We start from the raw sequence: 6,000 nt of genomic DNA on the forward strand, positions 1-6,000 counted from the left end.
TTTTCAGTGGAAACATTTTGTCAAAAATGTCCTGACTACAGCTCTAGATATAAAGCCGCCTTTGTGTGCCAAGGTAGCAGATTTCAATACTATTAGAGTTGGTTGAAAAATGCCTCCTCCTCCCTCCAGAGTTTGTGTTTGGGTGGAAATTTGAATACCAAAATGTTTCTACTGAAAATCAAAATATTTCAATTCAGAACTGCCACGCTGGTGCTTCTTGGGAGTTGTAGTTTATATGGTTGATGCTCCCTTTCTTCTCCATAGCTTGGGCTCTCCGGTTGGTGCAATATAGGAGAATTAAATCCAGCCCATCGCAGAATGGGAGGACGTGAGACAACCAACTACAGCTCCCATGGGAGGCACTGTGGCAGCATTTCCAAATCAAAATATTTTGGTTTTAATGCAAAATGTAAATTCTCTTTGGAAAGCAGGCACTTTTAATGAAAAACTTGTTTAGTCAAAGTTTAGAAGGAAGATGTTCAACCCGCCCTACTATTATGCAATGGCTATTCAGTGGAGTTCATGGAATGAGCCTAGAGGTATAGGGTGACTTCTCACATATGGCATGGAAATCCTTACACTCTGCCTCTGTGTCCTCAGAACTCCATCACCAAAATACAAGTGGCACTTTGATTTGCTTGATCTCTTCCTTTCTTGCCCTCCCCACGCCTTCATTTTGAAGGAGGTCAAAACCTCCTCTTTCAAGAGTAATCATGGGATCATAGGACTGGAAGGGACTTTGGTAGGACATCTAGTCTAGTCCCATGCACTGAGGCAGGACTAAGTATTACCTAGATCACTGGTTCTCAAACTAGGGCTGCCGCTTGTTCAGGGAAGGCCCCTGGTGGGCCAGGCCAGTTTATTTACCTGCCGCGTCCACAGGTTCAGCGGATCACAGCTCCCACTGACTGCTGTTTGCCGCTCTAGGTCAATGAGGGCTGGAGGAAGGGCAGCCAGCTGCCCGGCCTGTTCAGGGAAAGTCCCTGGCAAGCAGCGGCCCTAGTTTGAGAACCACTGAGCCAGAGCAGGGTTGGGCAAACTTTTTTGGCCCAAGGGCCACATTGGGGTTGCAAAACTGTATGGAGGACCAGGTAGAGAAAGCTGTGCCTCCCCAAACAGCCTGGCCCCTATCCGACCCCTCCCACTTCCTAACCCCCCTGCTCCTTATCCCCTGACTGCTCTGACCCCTATCCACACCCCCTGACAGGCCCCCCGGGACTCCCACCCTTCCCCTGTCTCCTGACCGCCCCCCAGAACCTCTGCCCCATCCAACCACTCACTGTCCCGTGCCTGCCTCCTGGCACCCTCTGCCCCTTATCCAACACCCCAGTCCCCTTACCATGCTGCTCAGAGTTGCATATCTGGCAGCTGTGCTGCCCGGCCAGAGCCAGACTCGCTGCTGCGCTGCTCGGCAGGAGCTTGCAGTCCTGCGCCCAGAGCACTGCCTGTGTGGCTGTGGAGGAGGGGAGACAGCAGGGAGGGGCTAGGAGTGAGCCTCCCCGGCCTGGAGCTCAAGGGCTGGCCAAGACGGTCCCACGGGCCATAGTTTGCCCACCTCTGATCTAGACTCTCATGAGTGCCTCCTGTCAGCTTGATGTGATGCTGCAATCTTTTCTTGTGGCACCCCCTCTAGGTTGTCAACCTCATTAGGCAGGTCTTCAGTGGCTCAGCTCTTTGGCCAAGTCACTCAGTTCTGTAGTTCTCAACCAGCGGTCCCCTGGGGGCATGCAGAGGTCTTCTGGAGGATACAATCGACTCATCTAGATATTTGCCTAGTTTTACAACAGGCTACATAAAAAGCACTAGCAAAGCCACTACAATTTCATAGATAATGACTTGTTTATACTGCTCACACCAAAATTGATATTTTATAATTATATGATAAAAAAGCAAGCAAGTGGTCAGTAATAGTGTGTTGTGACATTTCTGTATTTTGTCTGATTTTCTAAATTTTTAAATGAGGTGAAATTTGGGGGGACACAAAACAAGTCAAATTCTGAAAGGGATACAGTAGTCTGGAGAGGTTGAGAACCACTGACTCAGTCAATATGGACAAACCTCTTCCAGGTCTTCATATACAAAACAAACATGAGCAAGAGTCTTCCAATCCTTGGCTCAAGCTGGACTCTGCCCCTCATTAGCTCCTTTAAATCAAGCCCCTACTCAGGCTTCTAAAGGAAACTTACCATATCTCAGGGCTTAGAAAACACTCTCACCAGAACAGGCAGTCTACACTCACCAGGGCCTTCAACCCTGTCTCTGGGCCCCTGTCACTGGGTCACTTACTACACTGGCACCTCCTGCTGGGCGTTTTAGGAATTAGCTCCCCCTATTAGGTGCACTCTTGGGTGGTGGCTCCTCTCCTATCATCACTTCTGCCTGCAGACCCATTATGGCTCCTTCCTCTCGGCATCTGCTTTGTGGCACAGCCCTCTGGCTGTGTCACCATCCCTTTCCCCCCCAGGGACGACGACTCCTCGGCAGTCCACAACCAGGCCGCTTCTCCAATGGCTAGTGGAGGAGGGGCCCAGGCCCACACACTACTGCAGGCCTCTGCAAACAGCAGTTTCCTGCTAGCTCACTGTTGTTATTCCCTGGGCAACTTCCCCACAGCCTAAGTTCTTTCTGCTCCTGCATCTGGCTCCAGCTTCTTTGCCCCTGTTCCCAGGACCATAAGCCAGTCTTCTCCCTAGGGCTCGCTGCAGCAGACTTACTCACTCTGGTCTGCAGTTTCCTTTTATATGGGCTGGCTGGGCCCTGATAGGGCAGCAGCTGGACCAGCCAAATTGGCTGTTTCCCCTGCAACCATTCCTTTAGCTGGTTTTAATCCTCTCAGGGCCAGTATAGGGCAGGTGCCATGTCACAGCCCCTTTAAATCTAACCCATTTTCTTGGGCTTTTAAGACTAGCCATATCCCCTTTTCAGGGCTTAGGCCATCCCAGCCCTGGCTGGCAGCGGGACCCAGGCCAGTTCACCCACTATTCTGGGTCCCAACCCAGAGATCCTGTACACAGCAGCCACATGCTACTTCCTTTACTTAGTTGCTGCTACATTCCTTGGGCCTCTTCACATCTGTCCATTATTGGCTTTGGGCTAGAGTGCTCAGGTGCTCTTCCAGGTTTAGCAAACAGAGTCCATCACACCTCCTTTGGCTAATACAGTGAACTAGAGCCCCTAGAGCTCCTTTTATCTGAGCCTGCTGAGCTCTGATTGGCTGTGTCTATGCAGCCTAGGGTTGCCAACTCTCTAATCACACAAACCCAAACACCCCTATCCTGTCCTTCCTTTCTCCTTCCCTGAGGCCCTGCCTTGCTCACTCCATCTCACCCTCACTAACCTTCACCGGGCAGGGGGGTTGGGTATGGAAGTGGGTGTGGGTTCTGGGCTGGGGCTGAGGGGATCGGAGTGTGGGAGGGAGCTCTGGGCTGAGCCTGGGGCAGGGGATTGGGGTGCAGGAGGGGGCTCAGGGCTGTGGAATGGATTTGGGTGTGGGCTCTGGGAGGGGGCTCAGGACTGGGGCAGGGGATTGGGGTGCAGGCTCTGAGAGGGAGTTTGGGTGCAGGAGGGGGCTCAGGGCTGATGAAGGGTGGGGATGAGGACTTCAACTGGGCTGCCTTTACCTTGGGCAGCTCCCTGCCTGCCTTGGCTCTGTGCTGCTCCCGGAAGGGCAGGGGGCTCCGTGCACTGCCCCCACCTGCAGGCACCACTCTCACAGCTCCCACTGGCTGTAGTTCCCAGCCAATGGAAGCTGCAGAGTCCGTGCTCGGGGTGGGAGCAGCTCACAGAGACCCCCTTGGCTGCTTCCTGATGGGCCGCAGAGATGTGCCGGCCACTTCTGGGAGCAGCGTGGAGCAAGGGCAGGCAGGGACCCTGCCTTAGCCCTGTTGCACCACCAGATTTTTAGTGAACTAAAATCTTCTGGTTTGGCTTCAGTAGCCTCCAGGAGGTATAGTCCAATTCTGGGAGACTCCTGGTGAAACTGGGAGGGTTGCCAACCCTAACAACCTCTTGACGCAGTCCTGGTTCCTTCCTGGGGAGGGGTATGATAGAACCATGGGGCCTCGTATACCCAGTTACACCTTCACTAACAGGTGTTTGTCTAAAGTGTTCTTAAAAAACCTCCAATGATGGAGATTCCATAACTCCCTCATCTCCCCATGTGATTTGTTCCAGTGCTTAACTTCCTAACTGGAAAGGTAGTTTTTCCTAATGTCTAACCTAAATTACCCTTACTACAATTTAAGCCCATTAAGTCTTGTCCTGTCCTCAGTGGATGAGAACAGTGTATCACTCCTCTTTATAAGAGCCTTTTATGTACTTAAAGACTATTACGTCCCCACTCAACTGTCTCTTCTTCAGACTAAACAAACCTAATTTTTTCCATTTTTCCTCGTAAGTCATATTTTCTAGCCCTTTAATTTTTTTTATGTTGCTCTCCTCTGGATTTTCTCCAGTTTGTCCCCATCTCTCCTAAAGTGTGGTGCTCAGAACTGAACACAGTATTCCAGTTGAGCCCTGTCATGCTGAGTAGTCGGCCAAATTTGTTGTCAGTCAAATTATAATTGTTTGAAAATCTCCTCCCTCTATTCCAGCCTCAGCTATGGTAATTCTGTAGTAGAGGATATAGACCCCAATTCAGCTTTTAAGTAATTTTAAATTGTGTAGAAAAGTCTAAGAGGAGGGGAAGAGCGATGTGAAGGAGGTAACTACTAAGGTTCCATTTTGGGCAGGACTGGGTCCAGGTTTTACCAACCAGCTTGTTGTTTTCAATCCCAGCTTCTGGCCTTGGTCCCAGCAGTTTGTTTGTAAAGGCTTGAAACATCAGCCTTCATTCAGCCACTTGTAGGCATTTTAATGAGCAGGTGGGAGACCATGTTGAGGCTGGGATTACCTCTAATTGCCTCAGCTGTTTCTTAGAAGTTACTAAAGAGGGCAAAAAGGAGCTATCTTTTCCACTAGCCAGAGCAGGCCTGCTCTTTTTCTCTGAAGCATGCTGGAAGGGGGAAATAGGCCCCAGCATCCACCTCTCCATCAAAGAGGACAGCTACCATCCAGGTAAGAGGGAGCCCTGTAGGGGTGTGTGGCTTTGTGAGAGGAACGATTATGATGGGATCTCAGTTATGATACGTTGAGGATGTTCCTTATTAACTCAGCTGTAATGTCTTGGGCTGATGAGCACCTTGGCCGGTGAGTTTATTTAACCCAGGACATGGTTATTAGTTCCAAAACAGATAGTATGCATGAGTTTTCTAATAGAACAAGTTCTGGTTAGCTAGCAAATCTGAACTAATTATTGGTGCTTACATGGTTTATTTACCTCCCAGGACCCAAGTTCTATGTTGTATCTGTACCATCCAAGGATATATAATCAACATCTGAAAGAGAGCAGGGCCTGCAGTGAAATGTGTGGGTGATATAACATGAAAACCTGAACTTGGGTCTTGCCAGATAGGAAAGTTGATTTTCAGCTGTTCTGTTGCAAAGTGTATTATTAAGTCTGCACATGTGTTCCGTAAGGGCCATTCACGTCTCTGTGCACAGCCTGAGGAAACAGGCTGTGTGTAGGTGTACTCTCTGGAGACTGTAAGGAGAAGGAATTATCTTTCTGAGGCTACAGCACAGCAGTGCAGCCACTCTGAGGCCCTTACTGTAGCCTCAGAATGGAAGTAAATCCCCATGTCTGCTGGGTAGAAGGGATGTGTAATGCAGTCTTTCCTCTTCTCCCTAGACCCTTCTGTAGGGGGTGCAGAAGGAACACATGCTCAGAAGGTGAGCACAGCCTGTGTCGGCTGCTAGCATCCTGGGTCCCCTGCAGTGGAACCACTGAGGGTCAGGCATGGCTGTTAGGGCCCTCCTTGGGACCACGGAGTGGAAATGGGATTTTTCTGTAATGATTAGGGATTTTATTTTAAACTGCTCATTTAAAAATTTTAGTTTCCTGATTACCTTTCAAACTTGAATTTGCTTGGAGAAAATATCTAGATCATCGTACACAAGGAC

This window comes from Gopherus flavomarginatus, chromosome 10, assembly GCF_025201925.1.
Source record: "Gopherus flavomarginatus isolate rGopFla2 chromosome 10, rGopFla2.mat.asm, whole genome shotgun sequence".
Classification (NCBI taxonomy): Eukaryota; Metazoa; Chordata; order Testudines; family Testudinidae; genus Gopherus; species Gopherus flavomarginatus.